The following is a 14,283-nucleotide window of genomic DNA, read 5'->3' on the forward strand; positions in this document are numbered from 1 at the left end:
TACTGATTTTGAATTCTGGCTCCATGTCTTTGCTCTTGTGTGACTGTGGTCAAGCTATTTCATCTTTCTTAAACCACATTCATTTATAAAATGGGGTAATAATAGAATGTCTACCTCATTAGAGTTGCTGTGAGGACTAAAAAATATTGATAATGCATTCTGTGTATTGCTTGGTACATAGTATGTGCTCAATAAATGACACCTCTTAGAATCAACACCTGTAATGTAGGGCTCAGTGTTGACGGCAAGAAAAGTGAGGTGAAAACCCCCTGAAAATAGAAAGTGCTATGTGAGAGTGATGCATTATAATTTGTCTTCAGCCTGTCTAGAAAGTGTAAACCTCCTGTGTGTTTGGATCTTTAGGAAGCACAACCGAGATGAGTTAACAGTCAGAAATCAATCATCACCTAAAACAAATCAGCTAAAGAATTATCATTTGTCAAATCAATTGTCAGTCTAAATAATTATTTCAGTCAAATGCATTTCTTTTCCTGATTGAAACTGGTTTCTTCACAGAGAAATGGCCTCACTTTGGTCTTGTTTAAGGTCAGTTTGACAGATGGGAAGTTCTAGTAACTTAGGTTTTATAGAAAGCCCTTCAGTGTCACCTGTGATTGTATTGTATTTTGTGCTTTCCTCGGCCATTGGGTGGAGTATTCCCCTCTGCTGGGGACAGTCTTGCTGGAACCTTCAAGGACCTTCAGAGTCTGCAGTGTTCATTTGAAAAGGAATTTCAAGCAGCTTCAGGGTCGAGACAAGACCTGAATGGCATCATATTGCTGATGGGACAGCAGCAGAGCAATGGGTTTCTGCTGGTCCCTGGGGAGTTAGAAAACCACAGGAACACAGCTCATCCTTGGGAAACTGGTGGACAAATGAGCAAAGATGTATGTGCTAGGAGGTTTAACACACTGTTGTAGATAAATGGAACCAGTTGAATAAATTATGATACATCCATACAATGGAAAACCCTACAGACATTAAAACTGATGATGTTGATCTATAATTAATAACACTGAGAGGTACTTATAATATACTGTTAAGTATAATAGAAGAGATTAAAAACAGTTATGTAGACTAGGCTCTCTTTGTAAATATACATATATATTTTTTACCTGGGGAAAATGCTAGATGGCTATATACTAACATTTTAAGAGTGGTTATTCCTAAGTGAGGAGATTTTTGAATATTAAAAAAAAAAGTTTCCCTAAGTGCTTTGCAGTGTTTTCTAACTTTTCTACAATGAAAAAATTGTACTGTCTATCACAATTGGATAGTAAAAAGAAAATGAATGAAGCTGGGGGATAAGAAGTGAAAGGTATGGGAGGAATTTAGGAAGAAAATAAGCCTAGCTGAGTGGGGTCAACAACCACGTAACTACCTTTTGGAGAAGCTTCTCCCTTACCTGAGAAGTAAGCAGGTAGAAGCAGATTGAGAACACAGGATTTCTGGGGAATGATCTGAATCTGTTAGACTCCCAGGGTTAGACATATCAGGGAATAATAATTGTCCCTAAGCCTTCTGCCAATTTTACACTGTGATATAAATCACATTTTTATGGGTATATGAGCACCTGGCACACACTGGTCACATTTACCAGGCTCACTGGCAGCTACATCTGGCCAATGGGATATAAGCAAATTTTAGGAAGTGTCCCTACTGAGAGAGATTGACTTTCTTTTTCTTTCCTCCATTTTGCTATGTGGGATGCAGAGCTGGCGCTCTAGCTGCCATCTTGAACAATGAGAATAAGGGTCACACCTAAAAAGGGGAGAAAGTAGTCTGGGTTGCAGAGCTGCCAGGCAAGTCCTGGACTACTTTACTTCCAGACTTGTGTCTGAAATCTAAATAAACTTCCATCTTGCCTAATACACTGTTATTTTGGATTCATAAAAGGAAAAGAAAGAAAAGGAAGGAAGAATGAAAAAATTAGGAAAAAAGGAATTAAAGCTCCTTTGACTTTGCATAATAATGATAATATCAATAGCTAATATTTATTGAGTGCTTCCTCCTATGTACCAGATACTGTGCTAAGCACTCCACAGTATATTTTATTTAATTCTCACAACAACCTGTGATTAGAAAACTGGGGATCAGAGAGGTTAAAAATTTGTCAAAGTTCATGAAGCTAGAAAGTGGTAGATTTTAGAATTTGAGCTCAAGTATGTCTATTCTCAAACCCAAGCTCTTAACTACTCAACCAGTGTTTCTCAAAATGAAGTCTGTGGTTTACCTAGATCAGAATCTCGGGAAATGTAAAAAATGCAGACTCTTGGACCCCATCCCTGACCAATTTGACCAGAATCTCTTAGAGGGCAGTTTAAGTAGCTGCATTTTTATCAAGCTCTCCCATCCATCCAAGTTTGATGCCGCTGGTCTGAGTTATGTCTTATTCTAACTAAAATGGAGATTTGATGTAGTTTTGTAAATGGCTGAGCTGCTTTTTTCCTTTCTTTTCTGGAAGACATTCCCATACAAGGTGGCTTATGTATTTTAATGACTATTGAGCAAGTATGTTAGACTAAAACTGCACAAAATGCTTAAATCTCTTTGAAGGGGCATAAACTTTGAAACCCTGAGATAGTACTAATTGCCTGACCATCTTCATCTTTTCTCTATCTCCCCTCAGTTGAGATAAACTACTGTGGAAGCAAACTGTAAATTCTATTTTTAACATGAAGATTCTTTTCATCACCTTTTTTCTTCATTCTCCCCTTTTACTCTCAGTTCTACATTCATACTTATAGAAAACATTGGCTTCCATGCTGTAAAGAGGGTGGGGGTGGGGAAGGAGAGAGAAAAAATCTGAAGAGGGGAAGGAAATTAACATTTATTGTGTTTCTGGCAAGCCATAGAAATTTGTCTTACATTATTACACTACTGCACTTTCCATGTACAATACTATCTCATTTATATGAGCTCAAAGCCCTGTGAAGTAGGTTTATCTTAATTTTATCGATGAAGAAACAGAAGTTCTGAGACGTTCACCTTCGGGCAAAGTCACACAGCCAATGTACAGCGGCCCGGAGACTGACTTCCGTTCATTTGACGTCAAAGCCCTGATTTCTCTTTCATCCTGCTGAAGTCACCTAGTATGTTTTTCCATCATAAAACTCATTTGGGGTGATGTTTTATAATCAAAATCTGAATAGAGTTTGAATGCCATCTGCTTGCTGCTGGCTGCACGAGCATGAATTATTGAACTCTAGAGCCCTTGCATAAAAGTTAAGCACCTGCCTGAAGAGACTCAGCTGGTTGATTCTATCCAGTCCGCAGTGGTTCTCTCAAGGGAAAATGACTCCAAGTTCTGCAGCAGCCATCACCTGTTGTTTTGTTGGGTGAAACAAAACACCACCCCAATTGTTTTCTGTCTCGACAGGTGCAGGAGGGAGGGAGAATGGGGATAAAGTGGGTGTGGTGGTCTCACAGCCAGGTCATTACCAAATGTTTCTCCTGGTGTTTTTCAGAGAGCCAGATAATCCAGTGGAAGGCTGTGTGTGTGCCTACAAAGCTTTCCTTCTCTGAGATTCAAAAGGATTAATACTTCTATGCACCTGTAATTTGTCTATTGATTTGTCACCTCAGTAGGGTGAGGTGAAAGCCACACGAGGTCCATGCTTTTGATGGAAGATAAAGCACAGAACGCTTAAATAAGGAAGCAGGGGGTATGCAGAGACATTAGTGGTAAAATTATGTTGTAGTAGTTATGTGTGTTGGTAATAAAATGGCAGGCATCCCTTCTCTGAGGATCCACCCATTTGCTCTCCATCTTCTCATGGGCATGTTATTCACTCTGGTCACACTGCATACACATGGGTATGTGGCCCAGGCTGGCCAGTTATATAACCGAGCAAGGCCCTGTGAAGGCCTTTCTGGGGACAGAAGCACCCCCACCCACCCCCACCATGTCCCTTGCCTCCTGTTTGTAAAAGAGCTTTAGCCTCCTAGGCCTTCCCTGAGTTCCAGAGAAAAAATTCAATCAAAAATGAGAAAATGCAGAAACAAAAACAGTCAAGTGAGACAAGATAATAGTTTAGCCATAATACAGAGTCAAGGACCTTCAGTTCCTCCTTAAGGACTATAAATAATATTTTAGCCATGTCCTTTTGTTGTTTTACAGATACTAAAACCCTCCCTAGGTGAAAAAAGTTAGCTGCATGCTGACCACATACACGTAGACCCCAGACCAGTTAAATCCAAAAGGTTGATGATGTTAACCCCCCAAATACCACTCAGTTACCTCTCCACCAACCAATCAGAAAAATGTCCATGAGCTGATCTGGCACCCTGAAACCCTCTCCCTCACCTTGCCTTGAAAAGCCCTTCCCTGAAATCCTTCAGGGAGTTTTGGTCTTTTGAGCATTAGCCACCCATTCTCCTTGCTTGGTGTCCTGCAGTAAACGCCGCACTTTCCTTCACCACAGCCTGATGTCAGTAGATTGGCTTTACTCTGCGGGTGAGTGGACCCAAGTTTGGCTCGGTAACAGAGTGCCCAAATCCTCCTGGCATAAAGCTTGGTACAGGGCAGGCGTGTGCCCCAAATAGGGTCAGTTAGAATCTTCTTTGACATTTGATATATAGACACCCAAGAAGAGAGTGTTTCTTTTGGATCATGAGGCTGGAGGCGGTAAGCCTTGGACTACCAGTGGTGATATTTCCCAGCCAGCAGACACACCTTCCTGAGTGAAGCTGCAGAAGGCAGCAGAACTAGAGAGATTGTGAGATAAACAGGTAAGTAATGGATAGAGCCTTCACAAGGAAATTTGAATGTCTATATCCAACTGTGCCTAAAGGATACACAGTTAAATGAGATGATATCCTCAATGTATTGCTTATTACTGAAACTGCTTGGAGTTATTTTCTGACCCCTGAAACTGAAAAAGTCCTGATTAATATATATTAAAAACCCAGAAACAACAAAATTGCATAACAGTGAAATATCCAAAAAGCAGAATTCAGAAACAGCAGGAGGACTAGCCGCCAATGAGCTCTGAGCTTATTTCCAATTGGAAAATAAAGAAGGAGGCATATGGATTGATAACAGGGTAAGAGAAAAGGAGCCCAAGATTGGAATGATCACAGTGGTGAGACAAAGGAAAAAGCTGAGCTGGAGCGAGCATTCAACCTGTTCCTGTGTAATGAACTGTTCACCATGCATGAGTGGCGCTCCCACTTGTTTAGAAAGAGGTTGGCCTGGTTCTCTACTCCTGGCATCAGATGGGGCCAAAACCAACATGCTGAGCTAACTGCTTACCTCCCTAGCTGGTCACGAGATGGCCCATCACAGGAGAATGGAGCCAAGAGAAAACATCCTGGCCTTTGGCTCAGGTTATCATTCACCAGGCTATGAATTCTCTGCCCGAGAGTTTAGGATTTGTATCTGAAACACCTCTGAAACTCTATCTCTGAGCCCTGGACACAAGCAGGTGTTTCATAAATGCTTGATGAATGAATTTGTGAATTAATCAAGAAACATCCAGGAATTGCCATTCCTGGAGGAAAAGAATGCATATGAGATTAATAAATATGACTGATAATAATTATTGGAAAGATCTAGTGGCATGAGCTAGAAAATAAAAAAGGAGAGTTTGGGTCCTCTTTTCCAAATTGCCCTGAATTTTAACAATTTCTTGCTACACATACTCAAAAAGGTTTCCATACTCAAATAAGCTCAGGAATCACTGAGTTGAACAGTCACACAGGCTCTTTTGCTGACTGGCTTCTCAGAAGTTTTACTCCACTAATGTGACCTTGTATTTGCATCTGGACCACTTTGCAGGATTAGCAGAATGGGCCTGGGGAATGCTGGGTAAAGTAAATGTGACTTCCCCTGTGATTTCATTCTACTCGTGAGGCAAAGGGTCAGCTAACTGTCCTGGGTCCTACCTTCCCAGCTGCTGCTCAGACAACTGAGCCATCCCGCATCTCTCCCTCATGTTGGCAACCCTTTTGGATCTGATGTCGGGGGCAAGGGAGCAAATGTTAGAAAGTGCTGGCTGGCCCTTGTGCTCATGTTTGTCTGGTGAGGAGGGGGAACACTTCAGTGCTCACTCAACAGCATCAGATCTATCAAGCCTTGACAAATCCCAGACCTTCTGCTGCTTGGGGGCTTGAGATCACCAGAAGGTCTGAATCCTGACATTCAAAGGCTTGAGGTCACTAGAAGGTCTGAATCTGGACATTCAAAGGCTTGAGATCATCAGAAGGTCTGAATCTGCACATTCAAATTTGAGTCCAGGCTTATGAGACATACCATGTGAGTTTCTTCCTTCATAGAGAATTTTACTTGTTCAGGGGTGGTACTAGGGTGCAACAGAACACAGATGTTAGAGTCAAGTAAGTTGTTGGTTTGCATTCTGGCTTTTGTAACTTTGGCCAAATCACTTAAGTCTTCCTGATTCTTAGTTTGGATTATCCACAAATTGGGGCTAATGCTAATACTTCTTTATGCAGTAAACTCAGCAAGTCTGTGTTACCCAAACCCTGCAGATTCCAATCGAAGTTTTGGCCCTTGACCTGGGCCAAAATCTCTAAGCCCCTGGAATATCCTGCCTGACAAGAGAGACTGTTTACCTGGAGTCTTTTTGAGTGTCAACCATGCCAGGCATTGTCTACCTGGTGAAACAAAGATCAAACGTAAATAAACGAGTATATACATAATTATAAGTTGGAGTAAGTGTTATAGAGGAGAAGAATAGGGAGGTGAGAGATGCTGAGGGATGGAAGGAGAACCAGTGCAAGAAAGGTTCTTATTATTGGCCTTACACCTATATCTAAAAGTCTATTCTGTCCTGTGACTTTTGTCATGTTATCTCTCTCCTTTTTCTCTCGCCCCAGCCTTTTGTCTCAGCCTCTCTTCTTCTAGTCCTAGGTAGAGACCTGGGAGAGCACAGCTCTCCATTTTCCTTCTTTTGTGTGTGTGTGTGTGTGATTTAAAAAAAAATCAATTTAATTAATTTATTTTTGATACAGCAGGTTCTTATTAGTTATCTATTTTATACATATTAGTGTATACACGTCAATCCCAATCTCCCAATTCATCCCACCCCCCTGCTTTCCCCTCCTTGGTGTCCACATTTGTTCTCTACATCTGTGTCTGTATTTCTGCCTTGCAAACCAGTTCATCTGTACCATTTTTATATGCATTAATATATGATATTTGTTTTTCTCTTTCTTACTTACTTCACTCTGTATGACAGTCTCTAAGTCCATCCACATCTCTACAAATGACCCAATTTCGTTCCTTTTTATGGCTGAGTAATATTCCATTGTATATATGTGCCACATCTTCCTTTTTTTTAAAAAAACATCTGTATTGGAGTATAATTGCTTTACAGTGGTGTGTTAGTTTCTGCTTTATAACAAAGTGAATCAGTTATACATATACATATGTCCCCATATCTCTTCCCTCTTGTGTCTCCCTCCCTCCCATCCTCCGTATCCCACCCCTCTAGGCGGTCACAAAGCACCGAGCTGATCTCCCTGTGCTATGCGTCTGCTTCCCACTAGCTACCTATTTTACATTTGGTAGTGTATATATGCCCATGCCACTCTCTCACTTTGTCACAGCTTACCCTTCCCCCTCCCCGTATCCTCAAGTCCATTCTCTAGTAGGTCTGTGTCTTTATTCCCGTCTTGCCCCTAGGTTCTTCATGACCACTTTTTTTTCCTTTTTTTTTTAGATTCCATATATATGTGTTAGCATACGGTATTTGTCTTTCTCTTTCTGACTTACTTCACTCTGTATGACAGACTCTAGGTCCATCCACCTCATTACAGATAGCTGAGTTTCGTTTCTTTTTATGGCTGAGTAATATTCCATTGTATATATGTGCCACATCTTCTTTATCCATTCATTCGATGATGGACACTTAGGTTGTTTCCAGCTCCGGGCTATTGTGAATAGAGCTGCAATGAACATTTTGGTACATGCCTCTTTTTGAATTATGGTTTTCTCAGGGTATATGCCCAGTAGTGGGATTGCTGGGCCATATGGTAGTTCTATTTTTAGTTTTTTAAGGAACCTCCATACTTTTCTCCATAGTGGCTGGATCAATTTACATTCCCATCAACAATGCAAGAGAGTTCCCTTTTCTTCACACCCTCTCCAGCATTTGTTGTTTGTAGATTCTCTGATGATGCCCATTCTAACTGGTGTGAGGTGATACCTCATTGTAGTTTTGATTTGCATTTCTCTAATAATTTGTGATGTTGAGCAGCTTTTCATGTGCTTCTTGGCCATCTGTATGTCTTCTTTGGAGAAATGTCTATTTAGGTCTTCTGCCCATTTTTGTATTGGGTTGTTTGTTTTTTTAATATTGAGCTGCATGAGCTGTTTATATATTTTGGAGATTAATCCTTTGTCCATCCATTTTCCTTCTTTATCTATCTCCTGCCACTGTGGGTCAGTGGGCACGGCATTCCTTCCTTCCTCCCTTAATCAAATATCAATCAGGCACCAGGAATATGCCAGCCTTCTTTCCCCTGGTCCCTTCTGCTTCCTTCCTGAGTTATCAGGGGTCCTAGGGCAGGAAAAGGGAGAAGGAAGCAGGATTTACACCAGTGGGCAGAGAAAGAACCATTCATAACCAGCAGCCTGTTTTCAGGGTCACCTTTAGCATGCTTTCATTTTTCCTTCCAGACATTTCTCTGAGATTGCCTTGGGGTGATTTCATTCCCCCATCACAGGAGGTAATCCCAGACATGTTCATGGCTGTATTCTTGGCTACCTACATAAGGTGGTTTTTAATGCACAGCTTGGGATTGCATTTGAGATGAGCTGGGTGCCAGATCCTGGAGCTGTTCAGTGGCAGAACACTGAATTCTCCAGGGAACCAAAGCATTTTGGTTGCCATCTCTTCTAACAGGAGGGTACAGGGTACCTGTGAGGAAGGGCTGGAGGTGTGTGGGAGCCTGAAGGACAGAGGGAGGAGCCATCTCACTCCTCCTGGGAGGCCACTCTGTCCCCTTCCATTTTCTCCATTCCCAGAGAGAGCTTTTCCTGTAGGTGTGGCACTTGGTGGGTGAGTCTCTTTCCATATGGCTTGAGAACCTGAGCCAAATCCACCATGCAGAGGGAGGGAAGATGAGTCAAATGACTCTCCCACCACCATCACCACCACTTTTCTGACTTAGGGGGAAAAAAACTGTGGTCACATGTACACTGGCTTTCTCCGCCAAATTGTTTATCTCTTTCACCTCCATGTGGAGGTTTCTGGAGCTGAAGGAGGAATGACTGGTGACAACATGATTCAGGTAAACAGCAGAACGTTTCTGATAATGGAGCCATATGGTCTGGGGACTGGAAGTGGCCCCTAGATGTAATACACAACTTACAGACTTGGGTCCTTGAGAGAGGCACTGAACCTCTCTGGGCCTCGGTTTCCTCAAATGCAAAGTGAAGAAGGTGAATTTTACCATTCCTTCAAATGCTAATGATAATGGGATATTAAGTGAATGATCAGAGCTCCAGGAGTATCTTTAGAATATGCTAGAAATAAGGGTGATGGATGAGGTGAAACCAAATTGGCAAAATATCTTTTTTGAATTTTATTTATTTATTTTTATACAGCAGGTTCTTATTACTTGTCTATTTTATTCATATTAGTGTATATACGTCAAGCCCAATCTCCCAGTTCATCCTACCACCACCACCCCTGCTTTCCCTGCTTGGTGTCCATACGTTTGTTCTCTACATGTGTCCTTCTGCCTTGCAAACTGGTTCATCTGTACCATTTTTCTAGACTCCACGTATACGCATTAATATACGATACTTGTTTTTCTGACTTACTTCACTCTGTACGACAGTCTCTACATCCATCCACGTCTCTACAAATGACCCCAAATTGGCAAAATATTGAAAATCATTGAGATTTGAGTCATGGGTAGAGGCAGTTTATTCCACTACTCTCTCTGCTCTTGTGTACGTGGTCCTCCTAGAATGGCTGGTGAGTAAAGGTGCCATCGCAGGACAGGCTGTGGTGAGGAGTGAAAGGACGTGAGTGCCCCAGAACCGCGGGGAAAGTGGCTTTGGAGAGGATAGCTGAAGTGGCTGGGCTTGTCCTCTACTGTCCAAAAGTTACATCTGGATTTCAAATGCTTTACTTTTTTTTTTTAACATCTTTATTGGAGTATAATTGCTTTACAATGGTGTGTTAGTTTCTGCTGTATAACAGAGTGAATCAGCTATACATATACATATATTCCCATATCTCCTCCCTCTTGTATCTCCCTCCCACCCTCCCTATCCCACCCCTCTAGGTGGTCACAAAGCACGGAGCTGATCTCCCTGTGCTGTGTGGCTGCTTCCCACTAGCTATCTACTTTACATTTAGTAGTGTATATATGTCATTGCCACTCTCTCGCTTCGTCCCAGCTTACCCTTCCCCCTCCCCGTGTCCTCAAGTCCATTCTCTACATCTGCATCTTTATTCCTGTCCTGCTCCTAGGTTCTTCAGAACCATTTTTTTTTTTTAGATTCCATATATATGTGTTAGCATATGGCATTTGTTTTTCTCTTTCTGACTTACTTCACTCTGTATGACAGCCTCTAGGTCCATCCACCTCACTACAAATAACTCAATTTTGTTTTTTTTAATGGCTGAGTAATATTCCATTGTATATATGTACCATATCTTCTTTATCCATTCATCTGTCGATGGACACTTAGGTTGCTTCCATGTCCTGGCTATTGTAAATAGAGCTTCAAATGCTTTACTTCTTAAATGGCCTCCTCCTCTCTGACTTGGGTGTTTGTGTCTGTGTGCCTATCTACACTTATTTACACTTTAATTTGGTGATACCCAAAGAAAAAGCCTACATGACTCTTGTTGAAAACATCAAGCCCTGGGAAGTTAGAAATCTTCCCTCTCAGTTCGGCTGTCCTTGAGATGGCATTGTCAATACCAGGACCTCCTGCAAATCTGCAGTGTATCTGCCTCTTTGAAATCAAAATTCAGAGCATGCCTCTCCTTTACACCAAATGGAACAGATGTGGACTTACAGGAGAAGTACCCTGCCTGCCTGTAGAGCTGGACCCCATTTTAGGAGTGAGTGGCTGGACATCAGAGAGATACTAAAGACCCACATGTCATCTGTCACACTGAGCACAGGATTGTTCCAGTGGAAAGCTTGAATTGAGGGAAACCCTCTGAAAGTCCCTGAGAAATGGAAACCGTTTCCGAGGATTAAGCCATAGAAGTATTACAGCAGCTATTTGCAATCATATTCCACAATGCGATAAAGTCACTAGTCCTCCCAGGAATATGAGATACTGCAGAATATGCGGACAGTTCCTTTTTTCTTTAAGGTCTTATCCAGATAGTTGCCAATATCTTTGGCATTGCCTCTGTCTTCTGCATCTTGGTCTTTAGAAAGCCTTTGCTGTTTCTTCCCATAAGGTTGAGTTGGGCTTCCTTTTTTAGTGAGCCACTGCACCCTACACTTCCCCTGACACAGCACTCATCACTTTGTATTGTAATTGCTGGTTTACTTGTCTGCTTGCCCACCAGATTTGAACTGTGCAGCAGCAGGGTCTGTGATTTGTCCATCCTTATACCACTCACACATGGCAAAGCAATGGCATCCACTCATTCATTCAACACAAATGTTCTGAATGCCTACAGCACATCATACAGATGCAGTCTCTGTGTTTATGGGATTTACATTCTAGCAGCACCTAGTAAGAACTCAGTAGGTATTTGTTGAATGAATAAATGAATGAATATTAAGCCACACCATGCCACTTAAACCCAACTCCAACTTTGATTTTTTTTTTTTTTTTTTTTTTTCTGCGGTATGCGGGCCTCTCACTGTTGTGGCCTCTCCCGTTGCGGAGCACAGGCTCCGGACGCGCAGGCTCAGCGGCCATGGCTCACGGGCCCAGCCGCTCCACGGCATGTGGGATCCTCCCAGACCGGGGCACGAACCCGTATCCCCTGCATCGGCAGGCGGACTCTCAACCACTGCGCCACCAGGGAGGCCCCAACTTTGATATTTTGCCATCTCTGCTCCTGACATAAAATTCCAACAGGTCCAACTAGTTATTTTTCCAGGATTGGGGTGTATCCAGGCATGCTAGCCACAGATAAAAATAGTATTTTTATAGGTCATCCTTTAAAAAGGCCCTATTACATAAAATGTGCTTTGAGCTATGTCTGTATCCCTATTTTTCCAACGGATACCTGCCTTGGAGCCTCCCACTGCTGAAGGCTTTTTCTTGCCTACATGTCCTCTTCATCAAGTGTCTAATTTCCACTACAGGAAGCCATGCTGAGTGACAAAAAAAACGCCAGCTGGCAGTGCCAGGAAAGGGAGCAGAAGGAAGCAAGGAGATATCTTTTTCTGCCTATTCAGAACATTGAAATCCAATTTCTCACTGGCCACATGAGCCAAAGAAAGCAGCTCCTAGCAGCTGTTGATCTGAGAGGCTCCAATCTCATCTCTGTGACCCGGGTGTCAGTGGCACTCCCCAGGCACGTCTGGGAATGGGTTGGCATGAAGGAATGGCCCTGCTGTTCTCTTCCCCGAGGACTGGCTTTGGGTGGGCCTGTTTCAGATGGCAGAAAAAATGATAGACTCACTCTGTGAAAAATCTTTGTTGTGGGTGGACGTTCCTTGATAATTGCTGCCCCAGGGTTCCTCCTCTTTCTATTCCTTTCATTCTCACTTGGTGGTGTGCTGGTAAACCAGCTCTCCAACAAAGAAAAAAAAAGGCTCTGATTTGTAGTATTTGCCAATTTCCATGGTGTAATTACTCCTACCTGGGCTACCAACCTGGCGTTGCTGAATATGGAGTTGGGAAGACAGGAGACATGTGCGTTATTGCCTTTTGTGGGCCCGCAGGGACCTGGTCTGACCCCGCGACACAGCTCCCTAATTCACGCTCGCTCAAGGGGTGCAAGATGGTACAGAACAGTACGGTTGTGTTTCTACAACTCGGACTTTAGGATATGGTTTGTAAAATACTTCTGCATCTGTTGGGTCACTGGGCTCTAACCACAACACTGCACGGTAAGAATTACTATGCCTATTTGGTGGAGGAAGAAATCGAGGCACAGGAAGCTAGGACTTGCCTCAGCTCCGAGAGCTGGGATTTGCTCAGGCCCTGTCTCTCCACTCTTAACCCTAGTCATTCTCCTACCACACTGCCCACTGCAGCCCAACCGCACATCTTTCTGTACTACCAATGCCTCATGCATGGCTACTTCTTACATTCTTCCAGAATGTTCTTTAAGCATCCCACCCTCTTCCTCTCCTGCCCAACTGGTACCTGTTTTTTCAGTCTCAGCTTAAACAGTATGTGCCTGAGAGTCCGTGTCAGGGGCAGGGATCTCTTCCAGGTACTTTAATGACACTGTCTAGCACAGCACCCCCGTGCCCCCAGCATGGTATTTGTTAAATGGCTTGTTTATGGACCTTCCTCCTCCATAGACTGTAAACTTGGTGAGAGCAGAAACTTTTAATGAGCTCACCTTGTTCCTAGTGCCAAACACAGTGTCTGGCCCAATAAGTATTCTTAATTATTATTTATTTATTTATTTACTTTTGGCTGTGTTGGGTCTTTGTTTTCTGTGTGTGGGCTTTCTCCAGTTGCAGCAAGCAGGGACCACTCTTCATTGCGGTGCTTGGGCCTCTCACTATCGTGGCCTCTCCTGTTGCGGAGCACAGGCTCCAGATGCACAGGTTCAGTAGTTGTGGCTCATGGGCCTAGTTGCTCTGCAGCATGTGGGATCTTCCCGGACCGGGGCACAAACCCGTGTCCCCTGCATCGGCAGGCAGACTCTCAACCACTGCGCCACCAGGGAAGTCCCCCAATAAGTATTTTTAGAATGAATGAATCCATGAATGATGGTCTCCTAACCCCAAATTCACAGAATACTTTTTTTTTCTATACTATCTCCTATCAGGACCCTAAACAATACATTTCCTCAGATTGGTTGAGGTTTTCTCAGGAACCCGGGGAGGTTTCTGCTAGAATGCACAGCCAGTCAGACAGTTCCATTGTCGGTGGCAGCTGCTCCCCTCCCCTGCCTTGCTGTGGCCCCTGTGGGCTTTGCCAAGTGTCACAGAAGTAAGCTGAGAAACCTATTTGGTGTGGTCTGAAATGTGCTCATTACACACATGCCATGACAAAGACACAGGCAGGAAGAAGACTTCAGCCAGAAACACCTGCACCTCTGGGAGAGGAGGAATGTTTAGGAATATTCTGGAACCAGCATGTCCTGTAATTGCAAGACTGAGCCTTCTGAATCAGCATTGATTCCCTCAATTTCCCTCTGAGGA

At 43.0% G+C, this 14,283-nt stretch overlaps 1 protein-coding gene across 2 annotated transcripts in view; it reads right to left on the reverse strand.

Annotated features, from left to right (window-relative positions):
* SH3RF2 (SH3 domain containing ring finger 2) overlaps positions 1 to 14,283 on the reverse strand; it is a 142,280-nt gene that overhangs the window by 82,448 nt on the left and 45,549 nt on the right. The window lies entirely within an intron of this gene.

Source organism: Mesoplodon mirus, assembly GCF_964341445.2.
Source record: "Mesoplodon mirus genome assembly, chromosome: 5".
In the NCBI taxonomy this organism is placed as follows: Eukaryota; Metazoa; Chordata; class Mammalia; order Artiodactyla; family Ziphiidae; genus Mesoplodon; species Mesoplodon mirus.